At 37.6% G+C, this 15,723-nt stretch overlaps 1 protein-coding gene across 2 annotated transcripts in view; it reads left to right on the top strand.

Moving 5' to 3' along the window:
* Positions 1-10,073: 10,073 nt before the first annotated feature.
* STAT6 (signal transducer and activator of transcription 6) overlaps positions 10,074-15,723 on the top strand; it is a 465,172-nt gene continuing 459,522 nt past the window's right edge. For both annotated transcript variants that reach the window (XM_053708174.1, XM_053708172.1), the window contains exon 1: positions 10,074-10,282. The gene's annotated coding sequence lies outside the window, so the exon portion shown is untranslated. The remainder of the gene's footprint in view (positions 10,283-15,723) is intronic.

Raw genomic sequence — 15,723 nt, 5'->3', positions numbered from 1 at the left:
AGGTGTTAGACTTTTTTTCAGCAAGCTCTCCCCGTTGATTCCTATGGGGAAATCGTGCATGAGCACGTTACACCAGCTCACCGCTGACTTAAGCAGCGCTGGTATTGGAGTGCGGTAATGAGCAAAATTTTGCTCTACGCTCACTTCTTGCCTTTTAACGACGGGTTTGTAAAAACTCGTAATACCAGCACTGTAGGTAAGTGAGCGGTGAGTGAAAACTGCTTGTTAGCACCGCACAGCCTCTAACGCAAAACTCGTAATCTAGGTGTATGTCTTTTTTTTTTCTCACTAGAATGATTTCCAGAATAATCTAGAAGATTTCTGGGATATGGGAGATTGTGGGCAATATCTAACCAACAATTTGTAAATGGCAGGATTGGGTTATATGCAGGTGGGCAGGGATATGGGTAATGACTTAAAGGGACAGTAAACCCAAAACTTTGTATTTCATTAATTGAAAATGTGCTATATAAATAATCAATCATCAATATACATGTGCTACAACTTTTTTATACAAGTAATGTGCACTTGTGTATATAATCATTTCCAAGCCCTCTGTGATACTTATTATTCATGTTGTATGATGGAGGTTCTACATGGATGCAAGGCTCCTGAACATGCATGGGATCTCGTGCATGCGCAATAACTTAACCTTGATGCCATTGGCAAAAGGGCATGAACATTGACTAATTCAGTTTAAAGAACTGAAAAAAGAGATACTTTGATAGCACTCACAAATACCCAAAAAGTTATTGCGTTGATAACTACAATTAAAATAGAACTTTATTAGAAACTATATTGCATAGGGATAATTGAAAATAGTACAATATGTTAGCTTCAGACGGTTCAGTGAATTGTATTGCAATAATAATATGTTGCTAATAAATGAATACTTATTACAGTTGGGATATCATTTATACATTTTCCAATGAATGAAAAGCTGTGTTAAGTTATTTTAAACAGATGTATTTAGCTGTAACTATTAAGGAACCTTTGTTAAGGAAGTCTCCATTGAATTAGCTACCACCTTGTAAGTTGTAATCTGCTACTCTGTATGTAGCTGTATTTAAACAATGTTATGCTTGGCAGTCAGCTCAAAACTATTAACAGTAATAATTGTAGTCCCAATGGTTTTATCGCAATATTGTAGCCAACATCACAAAGTCAGGCTTGATCTGCTTTCTTTTGCCTATATGGACATGGTTGGAGCAGTATGGAAAATGAAGAAAAAAAACTAGCAAAAAGAGTCATTTTAAAACTCAATTCACCCTGTACTACATTGAAAACACTTTATTAACACATTATTTGATGTTTTACTTTGTGAATTTAATGTATTTTTGAAGATTTACACTCATTTAAAATCTGATGACTGCAACACACTCCAAAAAAGTTGGGACAGAGGCAATTTAGGACCAATAGCGATGTGACAAGATGAAATAAGGTGATGTGAAACAGGTGAGGCAAACGTGTAATCATAGTATATAAGGAGTCTCCAAAAAAGGCTTAGGCCTCTATTTAACAAAGTCTGGCGGATCTGATCCGACAGTGCGGATCAGGTCCGCCAGACCTCGCTGAATACTGAGAGCAATACGCTCTCCGTATTCAGCATTGCACACAAGAGCTGCTGGTGCAACGCCGCCCCCTGCAGACTCGCGGCCAATCGGCCACCAGCAGGGAGGTGTCAGTCAACCTGATCGTACTCGATCGGGTTGAATTCCGGCGATGTCTGTCCACCTGCTCAGAGCAGGCGGATAGGTTATTGAGCAACGGTCTTTGTGACCGCTGCTTCATAACTGCTGTTTCTGGTGAGTCTGCAGGCTCGCCAGAAACACGGGGCATCAAGCTCCATTCGGAGCTTGATAGATAGGCCCCTTAGTCCTTCAAAAGCAAGGATGGGTTGAGGTTCACCAATCTGCCAGCAGATGTGTCAGTGAATAATCCAACACTTTGAGAACAACATTCCCCAGAGACAAATCAATAGGATTTTGGGCATTTCACCTTCTACAGTGCAGAATATAACTAAAAGTGCATAAAGGGCAAGGCTGAAAACCACTTCTTAATGCGCTTGATCCCTCAGACGTCACTTTCTCAAAAACTGTAATGGATATACTGACATGGGCTTGAAAATAATTTGGTAAACCTTTGTCAATAGATGCAGAAAAGCCAGCGAGTCATTCATAGTGCTATTAGTTGAAAGCAGTGTTTTATTGAACACAAGTGCAGGTATTAAAAACAGCAGCAAACAAAGAAATGGAGTCTCTAACGCGTTTTGGCTCCCAGGCCTTACTCATAGACATCAGTCAACACCATTTGCCGCTGCATCCTCAGAAGCAAGTTAAGGCTTTACTATGCAAGGCAGAAGCCATACATCAACACTATCCATAAGTCCCACCGATTTCTCTGGGCTCTGTATCATTTGAGAAGGACAATAGCACAGTGGAATCATGTTTTGTGGTCCAATGAGTCAACATTTCAAATAGCGTTTACAAAAAACAGCCGTGGTGTTCTCTGGGCCAAAGAGGAAAAGAACCATCCAAACTGTTATCAGTGTCAGGTCCAAAATCCAGCATCTATAATGGTATGGGGGTGTGGGCATGGGTAACTTTCACATCTGTGAGGACACCATTAATGCAGAAACATATGTATACATTTTGGAGCAACATATGCTGCCATCCAGACTTTGCCTTTCACAGGGACTTCCCTGCATTTTTCAGCAGGACAACGCCAAACCACATTCTGCCCGTATTACAAGTGCATGGTTGCGTAAGCAGAGAGTGCGGGTGCTAGCATGGCCTGCCTGCAGTCCTGTCTCCGATTGAGAATGTGTGGTGCATTATGAAGCACAAAATAAGGCAACGAAGGCCCCGTACAGTTGTGCAGCTGAAGACATACACAATGGATGAATGGGGGAAATTTCACTTGCTAAACTTAACCAACTGGTGTCTTCAGTGCCTTTTTTATTAAAAAAAAGGTGATGTTACACAGTGTAAACAGTCAACTGTCCTAACTTTTTGGGAGTGTGTTGCAGTCATCAGATTTAAAATGAGGGTATATTTTCAAAAATACATTAAATTCACAAAGTAAAACATAAAATAATGTGTCAATAATGTGTTTTGAATATAGTACAGGGAGAATTGAATTTTAAAATTACTCTTTTTGGTTGTTGGTTTTTTTTTCGTGTGCATTTTTCATACTGTCCCAACTTTTTCAGAATTGGGGTTGTGTTTGTGTGTATATATATATATATATATATATATATATATATATATATATATATATGTATTTTTAACTTTAAATAGGAAGAAAATGAGGATAGCTATATCCTCTTAAAAAGAAAAGGAATTCAGCACACTTTTAAATTTTAATACACATTCATTTATTATTAATCTTCTACAAACAAAGAATCTCCATGTGACACATCAACATAAAAACAAACAAATAAAAGTATTCATATACATTGTATTCCCAAATTTCCTTTGTTATCTATACAATCTAGGTATTACTGAGGTATTAGTAACAATGATTAGGGAATGTAGCATTCATTGGTAAGTCAGCATACAATTTGCTGCATAAACATCTGAGGCTAATCAGACTTTTAAAACATAGGCGGTAACAGAATATTTTGCTGTGTAAGCACAAAGGTAAAGTCAGAAAGACTACTGTCCAGAATAATCTTTCCGGTGAATGACCGCAGCTATCACCGCACACAAGGTCTAACCGGACTGGTAATTAATCCTTAATGTAATGCAAGTACAGGGAATGCTTACGTGACCTTAGAGATAGAGCAGCTTACAATCCCCTCCTGGGACTCCCTTTGTAGAGAGCTTGTATGCAAATGAGTAGCTTGGCAGCGTTAGGTAAGCCCTCCTCCTTCAGCGTCACTGCATGTCCCTCTCCAGTGAGAGATTATTGCGAACCAAGTAAGCTATTCTCATAGCCCTTTCCAATGATCGCATTCAGTTGAAAAGGTAATCGCACACCTTTGGCAATACATTCCTCCTTCAAAGAATTGGGATTTAAGGTTTCCACATTTTGAGCCAAAGCTGGCTATATATCCACTTCCACAGCTTTCATAAACGTTACCATGCGCAGTCAGTGATTAGATCTTGCTTGACACCTTTGGCCTATGAATGTCCAGAGTATAGCATGGATAACTTTTAATTTGCAGTCCTATTTAAACAACAACAAGTAAGAGCCTTAAACCATGTTTGGATTGGTCACTTTATCTCGCATTTCAATTTGTGATTTAAGTCTTGGAAGAGGGGAGAACCGCCCGAGGTTAGTGACTACCATTGCCTTGCTGGATTTCACACTGACTGGTGTTTGGCGGTCGCCATTGAAGCAGATCGCACTCCCGCGCCGTGGGCCGGCACAGTGAGTAAGAGGATTTGATGACTCATTTGATACACTGTTGCAAGCTAATACTTGTAACTGTTTTACCAGCTGTGTCTTGGAATCACTACATGTACAGGATTTTATACCCGTGTTACAGGCTGGGAAAGTTATTATATACTTAGCTTGCTTATTAAAAGGGTATCCAAATACTCAGTTAAACCATTGTTTGACTAGATTAAACTGCAGCATAGGTGTTTGGAGTTTATTATTTCTTCCAAAAGTGTGACTGTGTGCACTGGGTGGATACGGCGGGCTATTACTATTGTTTATGCTATACAGCTACTGTTACTAATGAAAAGCAGCCGGTCACTCAGTTTTACCACATGAAAATTGTAGCCATGATAGTATGAACTCAAGCATTGTTTTATATATACATATAGATATATACAGTCATGGCCAAAAATATTGGCACCCCTGCATTTCTGTCAGATAATGCACCACTTCACCTAGAAAATTGTTGCAATTATAAATGTTTAGGCATTCTCCTGTTTTTCCTGTATTTCTTTTGCTTGTATTGGTATGACACAAAAAAGGGAGAAAAAAAGCCAAATCAGACATATTCTACGCAAAAATGGACTGGACAAAATTATTGGCACCTTCTCAAAATTGTTAGAAATATTTGCATTCCAAGTTTGTGATGCTCCTGTAATTTTTAATTAAACTCACCGTTATCAATTAACAGGGGCTGACAATACAGAAATCACACCGGCAACCAGTTAAAATTGTGAAAAATTTACTCAACCTTTCTGTTGTGTGTCTCTGTGTGCCACACTGAGCATAGAGAAGAGAAAGAGCAGCAAAGAATTATCTGAGGATTTGAGAACAAAAATTGTGGAAAAGCATGGACAATCTCAAGGTTACAAGTCCATCTCCAGAGATCTTAATGTTCCTGTGTCCACTGTGTGCAACATTGTCAAGAAGTTTACAGCCCATGGAACTGTAGCTAATCTCCCTGGATGTGGACGAAAAAGAAAATTGATCAAAGATTGAAACGAAGGATAGTTCGAATGGTGGATTAAGAACCTTGATTAACTTCCAGACAAATTCAAGCTGACCTTCAGGCACAGGGTACAAATATGTCAGCTTGCACTATACGTTGCCAGCTGAATGAAAAGGGATGCTATGGTAGGAGACCCAGGAGCACCCCACTGCTGACACAGAAACATAAAAAAAGCCAGATTGGAGTTTGACTAAACATACCTGAGGAAGTCAGAATCGTTTTAGGAGAATGTGCTGTGGATAGACAAAACTAAATTACAACTTTTTGGTAAAGCCCATCATTCTACTGTTTTCAGAAAAAGAATTGAGGCTTTTAAAGAAAAGAATACAGTCCCTACAGTCAAACATGGTAGAGGTTCACTGACATTTTGGGGTTGCTTTGTTGCTTCAGGCACTGGATGTCTTGACTGTGTGCATGATATTATGAAATCTGAAAACTACCAAAGAATTCTATGGTGTAGGGCCCAGTGTCAGAAAGTTGGGTCTCCGTCTGATGTCATGGGTCTTACAGCAGGACAATGACCCAAAGCACACATCAAACAGCATCCAGAAATGGTTTAAGACAAAGCGCTGGAGAGTTTTGAACTGGCCAGCAATGAGTCCAGATCTCAATCCCATACAGCACCTGTGGAGAGATCTCAAAATAGCAGTTGGGAAAAGGAACCCTTCCAATCTGAAAGACCTGAAGTAGTTGTCGAAAAAGAGTGGTCCAAAATTCTAGTGGAGAGGTATAAGAAACTCATTGATGGTTACAAGAAGTAATTGATTTCAGTTATTTTTTCCAAGAGGTGTGCTACCAAATATTAAATGGAGGGTGCCAATAATTTTGTCCAGTCCATTTTTAGAGTTTTGCGTGGAATGTGTCAGATTTGGCATTTTTTTCTCTACTTTTTTTGTGTCATACCAATACAAACAAAAGAAATAAACATGAGAATGTCCTATTGGCTGATTTTAATATTTCAACCAATAGGAATGCAACAGTACCCAATATAAAAAGGTTACCTTGCATTTAAGCTTCAGTGTGTGGTGGAGATTGAATGAAGAGGAGGATCCACATTGCTGAAGACCATCGCCACTGAAGTGGACCAGCGCTCCAGATGACGACCAGTGCTCCGGATCCGTGCATCGCTGAAGACCGCTCTTCACCTCCGGGAAGCAGATAGAAGATGGTGCCGCCCTGGAAGAAGATCTTTGCCGCCTGGATGAAGACTTTGCTCCACCTGGACTTCCAGACTTCAGGAAAGGTGAGTACAATTTTAGGGTTAGCGTTAGGTTATTTTTTTTATTATTTTTTTTTAGATTAGGGCTTTTTTATTTTAAAGGACATAAAAGAGCTGAATTCCCTTTTAAGGGCAATGTCCATAAAAAATGGGTAACTTAGGTTGTTTTTTTTTAGACTTAGGTTTTTTATTTTGGTGGTTGGTTGGGTGGGGGGTTTACTTTTAGGGGGAATTTGTAATTTTTGTAGGTAAAAGAGCTGTTTAACTTAGGGCAATGCCCTACAAATTAGCCAATAATTTGAGAGGGGCTTAAATCCTATTGGCTGATTTGAATAGCCAATAGGATTTTAGCAGCCCTAATTCCTATTGGCTGATTCAAAATTTTCAGCCAATAGGAATGCAAGGGATGCCATCTTGAATCGCGTCTCTTGCATTGAAGATTTAGTGTACGGTGGAGACCATATGAAGAGGATTCTCTGCACCGGATGTCTTCAGGATGGACCCGCTCCGCACCGGCTGGATAATGATCGAAAAGGCCACCTGGATGAAGACTTCTTGCCGCATGGATGAGGACTTCGCCAGCTGGATGAAGATAGAAGAGGCCGTCTGGATGAAGACTTCTTGCCTCATGGATGAGGACTTCACCGGCTGGATGGATCCTTCAAGCGGGACTTCAAGAACTGTAAGGGGATCGTCGGGGGTTAGTGTTAAGTTTTTTTTAAGGTTTTTTTGGGTGTTTTTTTTTAGTTTAGGGTCTGGGCAGTAAAAGAGCTAAATGCCCTTTTAAAGGCAATGCCCATACAAATGGTTTCAGGGCAATGGTTAGCTTAGGTTATTTAAGATAGTTTTTTTATTTGGGGTGTTGGTTGGGTGGTGAGTTTTACTGTTGGGGGGGGTGTTTGTATTTTGTTTTACAGGTAAAAGAGCTGATATCTTTGGGGCAATGCCCCACAAAAGGCCCTTCTAAGGGCCATTGGTAGTTTATTGTAGGCTAGGGATTTTTTATTTTTGGGTGGGCTATTCGATTAGGTGTAATTCTTTTTTATTTTTGATAATTTGTTTGTTATTTTTCATAATTTAGTGTTTGTTTTTTGTAATTTAGGTTTTATTTTTTGTAATTTTTAGAGAAGTGTTAGGAGTTTTTTATTGGTAGTTTAGTTTTATTTAATTGGTAGTTAGTTTAATTTTAGTTTAATAATTATAGTAGTTTAATTGTTAGTTTAAAATTATTTTTTTTAATTTGACAGGTACATTTTAATTGAATTTAAGCTAGGGAAATTGTAATTTTTAATATAAAGTTAGGTGGTTGTTAAATTTAGCTGCGGTACTGTTTTAACACTGAAAATGCCATATTTTCAGCGTTACAAGCCGCAACACAAAACTTGTAATCTAGCTGATTGTTATTTAGATGTCCCACAAAGTCATTCAAAGCTTATATAGAACCATCCCACACAAGCCACACATCGTCTATGAGTATAGAATTTGATGCAAAATATGTACAAAAAATAGTACATAGGACCAGAGGGAGATAGACACAGCACTCTCAGGTTTTAGCAGAATAAAACCACTTTTAATGGTTTAGATTAAAATCCACATAATACAGGTGGCCCTCGGTTTACAACGGTTCAATTTGCACTGTTTCAGAATAACAACCTTTTTTTTCAGTCATGTGACTGCTATTGAAAAGCATTGAGAAGCAGTGCATTAATTAAAATAGCCAGTAGGTGGAGCTGTCCGCTTATGTTGCAGCAAAGATATGCAAGCCAAGCAAGCTGAAATTAATCAGTTTAACCAGACCTAAACTATCGAGCAGCTTGCAAAGGAACAATATCTTCCTGTCTATAAATCAGTCCAGATTGGAATGCATAGAAAGAACTGTTTGCAGAAAAATGCAAGTAAAGTCTGTGTTGTGTGATTATTTTATTAGGGTTATAATGCTGTTTAGCAAACTTTTTTGTTCATTTAACTTAGTTTAATTATATATTCTGTGTTGTGTGATTATTTTATTAGTTTTATAATGCTGTTTAGCATTTAAGGTCTTCATTTCAAAGCTTTAAAAATAATGTATTATGTGTTACTTATGCCAATTTTGAGTGGGGCCTGGAACCTAACTCCCTCACTTCCCATTGACTTACATTATAAACTGGGTTTCAATTTACAACGGTTTCGATTCACAACCATTCCTTCTGGAACCTAACCCTGGCGTAAACTGAGGGCTACCTGTACCAGGCATCTCAGTGTTCAACAGATGAAGTAGTACAAACAGCTGTGTGTGTATATATATATATATATATATATATATATATATATATATATATATACAGTATATTGTACCAAAAACCCATCAGATATATATATAGAAATATGAATGTATTTATGAATAAATAGAACATATTCTGCTATGTGAAGAACATCGGAATGTAAAATATTCATATTTTTATGTCAGGTTAGCTCACTTGATAATATGTGATCTGGTTTGTGTGAGTAGGGTGTTTTTCACACTCAGCGGGAGTGTTAAATAGTAGTGCTCCACTTGTAATCTGGCCCTTAGTGTTTAATGTCCCTTTAAGGGAAAACTATTTTACACTACACTGTCCCTTTTATTTTAATATTTTTAAAGAAAGAATAATCAACAATTTTAAAATTGTGCCTTTTTTCTAAAATGTGTCTTTTTAAAATGTTCCTTTAATTCCACTGGTTAGCTTTTTGCTACTCATCTTCCTTAGCAACACATTTCTACACCTAGCAACCTTTTGCACTTACTAGTATCTTGTCTCGTAGGCCTGTTATTTTAGCTGTCCTTCAAAAAGTATCAATTTCTTATACATTTGCTAAATGTTTATAAAGTATCCTTTAAAAGGGACGTGAACCTCAACATTTTTCTGTTGCTATTTAAGCAAAGCATTTGATTTGAATCAACTTTCCAATTTGCTTCTGTTATCTAATTTACTTTATTCTTTTGCTATTGAAAAGCATATCTAGGTAGGCTCAGAAGCAGCAATGCACTAATGGGAGCTAACTGCTGATTGGTGGCTGCTTATAAATGCCTCTTGTGATTGGTTCACCTGCTGTTTACAACTTGCTCCCGGTAGTGCATAGCTGATCCTGATCCTGCCTAGGCTTGCTTTTCAACTAAGGATGGAGCACACTTTATGATAGAATTAAATTGGAAAGTTGTTTAAAAACACATGCTCTATCTGACCCATGAAAGAGAAAATTTGGGGGTTTATGTCTGTTTAAGCAACATAATCTAATAACATCACTTTTGCTGTTACAGACGTTTATTATCTAATAAAATAAATATAAAAAGTGGTGGGAGATGAGGAAGAATCAGGAAAACGTATTTCCAGGAACATAGCTCATAAAGGAAATTTGTGCAACAATAAGGCAGGGCTTAAGCATATAATATAAATAAAGCACTCCCTCTTGACTGTGCACACACCAAAGCAGGAAGTGAAAATGAAATTCTTTATACAGCTATGAAAACGCAGAAGAGAATGTCTGACGGGAAGCTAGCTGATGATGTGTTTTTTTTCTTCTGATACTGTATGTTTATGATCTTTATTTTTCTTAAAACCACTGACGAAACAGCTAAGCTGGATAGCTTTGGAAAGGATCACTAAAAAAGGAAACTGAAAACTTTGAGAACTTAAGGCTTGTGTGGTTAGGTAAGTGCACATATTGTAAAGACGGAAGATTAAAATGTATTGCTTTTTTTTTTTTTCATTGTTGCTGCTTGCTACATTTTGTAATCTAAGTTCTAATAATAACACAAAATGTTGCTTAACCATTAACAGTAAGAACTATTTTGAAATGTGGTTTTAGCTACTGTGCTAGGCAGTTAACCTTAGCATTGAAATCTTAGTGGGAATTATGACAAAAGGACTTGCAATACAGAGACTCTTATATATATATATATATATATATAGTTATGAAAATATATGGAATTATTGGGCATCAGTAACAAATGTATCTGATAGTGTGCATGTTTTTACAGTATATTAATATCTGTTTATAGAGATACCTACTTCATTAAGAATGCAGGCCCTGAGGTAGTTAATATTTTGCATAAGCCGATTTAAGTATAATATCTGTGCTAATATCTGCTGAAATGTCCAAAACTGAACACTTTGCAGCCATTAAGAGGCTTAATAATCTACTTACTTAAAACCTTAAATAAATTCTACTTTTTAAAGGCCAGTGTCACTTTCAAGAAGAAAAAATAAAACAGGGTGTACAAACGCACATGTAAAACAAGGAATGTCTGTTGCATGCTAATTTTTTTTTCCATGTGCAAACATTGCAGATCCTATGTTTTGATCACGCATATTAGTTTTTAATGATAAAATTACACATGAGCTTAGAAGGTGTGGCTTATATGACAAAGAGCCAAGCCCTCAGTAGAGATCATATGTTTCAAAACATACAGGTATACCTCACTTTACAGCGCTTCACTTTACAGCGATTCGCTAATACAGCACTTTGTGGAGCTGAAATTTAACCTCCAATGATTTTGAAACAGTGCTATACTCCTCATGAGATTGCAAGAAAAGCGACTGGCACCATTTTGTTATGCACAATTCACTCTGTTTACAGCATTACAGTGCAGTCTGTGGGGAATATTTAACAATGTGCGAGCAGACATGATACAAAGTAACATATCATGTCCGCTGCACATCGCTGCCCATCGATAAATGCCGACAGCATACGCTGTTGGCATTTATCATTGCACCAGCAGTTCTTGTGAACTGCTGGTGTAATGCCGCCCCCTGCAGATTCGCGGCCGCAAGCAGGGGTTGTCAATCAACCTGATCGAATTTGATTTCTGTCCCCCGCCTCAGAGAAGACGGACAACTTATGGAGCAGCGGTCTTTAGACCGCTGCTTCATAACTTCTTGATAACTTCTGTTTCCGACGAGCCTAAAGGTGCCTCTGTGTTTCAGTGTTGTAGTCTGGCAAATTTTATTACAATAATTGTCACTATTTTACAGGTACAGTTTTTATTAAATACTGTGCTAGTGTTAAACTAAACTTAGCGCTATTGCACCCCTAATAACATGTTTTCAAGTGTTTAAACACATTGGCAAGTGAAAAGAAAGCTAAAACCATGTTGTTTCACTTGAAGGCGGTTTTTACTTTACAGCAGGGCTCCGGTCCGTAACCGCTGTATGAGGTATACCTGTATATATATTTGTTTGTGAGTTTATGCCTGCATGGTTGCTTCTCTGTAATGCTTACCTTTAAGCAGACATAAGGGAAAAAACTAGAACAAATATATTTTTGTGTTTGTGTTAAAAACTTAGTCAGTTGTGTAATTAGTTTTTGTGCTGCCGTGGGCCCAAGGAATTCTGTTTCCCCTTAAACTCAACTGCCCCCCAATAATTTTAGTTTATATTTGTCTGCTATAATACAACTGGAGATCAGCGGCAATGGTTTATACACCGGGTGGTGTATAAACCATTTCCCCTGATCTCCAGGCACAGGCCAACTAGGACTGTGCCTAGAGCAGCAGGCTATAAGGGGCAGCATATTTTAAGATCTAGTTCTACACCACGGTCCTAGTTGGCCTAGGCCAAAATATACCACTACTGAAAAGTTACATTATGTTAGATTCACAAACCTACGTATACAAAACTAAGGTTTTGATCTCATATGAGCCAGCACTATGTGAGAATGTAACAATTTCTAATATCTAGCCATTAATATTAATATAGTTTAATATGGAGTCCCTGTTGAAAAAGCAACACAAATATGTTTGGACTTTATTTTTATATTTTGACATGTGTTTTTAATCCATTTCACCATGTGGTTAATCTTGACACTCATCTTAATTCTTTTGATGAAAGTTTTAAAAAATGTCAGAGAGTGATTGCTCATAAAAGTTTAGTTTTTAGCTACAATTTTTTTTTAGGAAACCTCTACATATTTCCATATATAAAATAATTACATAGCTCATTAAACTATATGGCTGGTTCATAAGTATGTTGGGTGGCTTCTAAGTTTCAAATACATTTTTAAAGGAGGATGTTTTCTTACATATAAATAATTTCCTGAGCTTAGTTAATTTTACAGTTTATGACCCTGAAACCAAAAAAAAATATTTGTGGAATCTCTAAAAGCATTTTAAATTTTGACTGAGTAGTATTTAAACTCCGAATATTACATACACTATAGAAACAGCTTACAGTTGAGATGTTGTTGCTGATTATGTCATATTATCCAGAGATTAAAAAAGAGATCAAATAAATGTATTAGTTTTATAATTACCTGTCTGTCTGTCTGCCTGTCTATTTATTTGTCTATCTATCTATCTATCTATCTATCTATCTATCTATCTATCTATCTATCTATCTATCCTGCTACCTGTGCGCTTGGGAGCCCTGGTAGTGCTGCTATACTGTCAAAAAATTAATCAGTCAGTGCAACACTAAGCAGGACCAATGCATTACGTGAACCACGGGCATCACTATTCAAACAGAAATCACATCCCTTTTATATGTTGCCTGGATACTACAGTTTCCAGCATGCAGCATGACCTGCAGTTGTTTTTATTTGAAGGCCACATGGATATATAGTTAGTGGACCTATTTAGTATTGTGCGCGTTGTGACTGCACTAGATACATCCATGTAGTATCGGGCCACATGGGGACCTAGTGTCCTGATACATTACTAAGGTTTGTTTGTCTTTATCCATGCACTGCAAGTCTACCTTGAGTAATGAGTAAAATGGCTGCCTTCATCTCCTTGCTTGTTGACCTGCAATGATAGTTTGCCACATTTGGATGAGTGTTGATGTTTCCACAGTACCAATCAGTTTTTGGATCTTTTTACATTTACATTTATATAATTTGGTGTTCCATATATTGGATTATTGTTTGACAAATGTACCATGTATTTTTATTGCAGATCAATTTAAAAACCTGCTTGACTTGATCTAGTATGATCACCCATTTTTCTTGATTCAGACTTTAATTTCTTTATGAGAATGTACAATTTACAGTTAAATATGATTATATAATTTTACATAGACATAGATTACAAGTGGTAATCTATTGTGCTTCAATACTGCTTGATTGTTAGAACAGCTATTACAAGTGAATAGTTAATATTTAATGCAGTAGTATGTTGTGAGCATGGATACGTAATTTTCCTCAGAAAATTAATTTCTATTATGGACTATGCTTAAACTATTCATGTTTCTATAGCATTTAAAGATTTTTAAATCTGTCTTTCGCTGCATTCCAGTGCTGGTCTTTTTGCACATGTACAGTAAGTCTCCTTCAAATGCCTGTAGTGTAACTTAGGTTCCACAATTGTGGCACCCATAATTAGAGGTAGTCGTCTGAAATGTATTTAATATTTAGTGTCCTAGAAGGTGTACTAGAAAGCCCAGTAGCATGTTGTCACTCCCATGCCCGGAATTGATCCTGGAACCTCCAGTCTTCTGGCTCAGTATGACGGCCCTGGCTGGCTCTCTAACTCCACCTGTCTGCCAGCTGCATACAGTTACCTAATTACCATCTCCATAAAAGGCTCCTTCTCAGACCACTTCCTGCCCTGACATTGTAGTTCACCCCTGTGTTTGTGCCTCTGACCAGTGTCCTGCAATCTGCTATTTTGGCGATTTTCTGGCTCCTGAAACTGGCAAGACTTCTCACCATCCCTTTGGAAAATCCTAGCATTTGTCGTATGATTGGACTGATTCCTGGTATCATGACCCCTGACTTGTCCTGTACTTTGTCGTATGATTGGACTGATTCCTGGTATCATGACCCCTGACTTGTCCTTGACTTCGCTCTTATTATTTATATTGGCCTGTCTTTGCAGCTTGTGTATCCTGTGTATCCAGTCCTAGGCCCGGTGTGGGCACTCTCCAGTCTTGTGTCTCCTGTGCTCAGCTCTGCAGATTCCAAGTTCTGTGTCTCCTGTGTGCAGCTCTCCAGATTTCAAGTCCTGTGTTTATTGTGCTCAGTTCTGCAGATTTCTAGTCCTGCGTTTCCTGTGCTCATCTTACATATTCCAAAACATGTGTCCACCTCTGTACCTTTTAGTGAAAAAGACAACCAGTTTCCAGTCACCTCCACTACTGGACTCCAAAACATAAAGCAAACCAGAAAGGGCACCTCTTAGTACAATAATGACAGCAGGTGACCTCCACCAGTTTGACACCTTGTAGATATATACTCACAAGAGTACTATCCCTTGAGTATGCTAAATAAGCAGGCTGAAATCTCAAAGTGTTCCAGTGCACTGACTCACAGGCAACAATCGATACTCTGTGTGTGGGGGAATAAAAGAGAAAAGAGATAACTTCTCCTGGTGTAGATAATATTACCAAATGACCTCCACTATATGCGCACCCTATGAAAAGATACAAGATTCTAAGCACTCATATGTGCTGTGTTGAGCGTACTGAAATCAGTGTTTCAGGTCGCTGTTGCCTGAGTGATACCACTCCACTTGTGTAAACAACTCCACAATTCCGTATGTGGTCAAAAGCTACTTTCTTTAATGAAAATCTTTAAAAACATTCTAAAACAATTAAAATTCTTTATGACTCACATAATTTACATGCAAAGTGTTTCTCTGCTCTATCCACTGTTACCTCAAGTAATCCCGCTCCACTGAGCATGACACATGTACCTAAAGTTAATAACAGATTTTCAAAAGTGTTAAATCAGAATGCATTGCAGACAAGTGCAAGACTTAGCCTAAGACTTGTAATATAAGAACACTGAGCACTTTCTATTGAAAGTATAGGGCTCACTATAGGCTTTATGTATCATGCCCATTACAATGCTTTGGTTACACTTTTGAATTAACTTGTAATATTATATAGTGTTATTGATGTTGCAACATAAAATTCAATGCATTAACAGTTGTACTACACTTGTAATGTAGGCCATTGTGCTAGCTTTGTTTTTTTTTGTTTTTTTGGGGTGGGGGTGTTTGTTTAAAATCATAATTGTGGTGCTGCTTTTTTTAAGTGGTAATGTGTTATGTTTAAGGTACAGGCTTTCACTATGAACAACTAATCAATTAATATTTTCTTAGTCTGGAATCAGTGTTGATTCTGAGGATGTGTCATTCATTTCTGTAGCACCCTAA

The sequence above is a fragment of the Bombina bombina genome, chromosome 3 (assembly GCF_027579735.1).
Source record: "Bombina bombina isolate aBomBom1 chromosome 3, aBomBom1.pri, whole genome shotgun sequence".
Lineage (NCBI taxonomy): Eukaryota > Metazoa > Chordata > Amphibia > Anura > Bombinatoridae > Bombina > Bombina bombina.
This window is presented reverse-complemented; position numbering and strand designations above follow the sequence as displayed.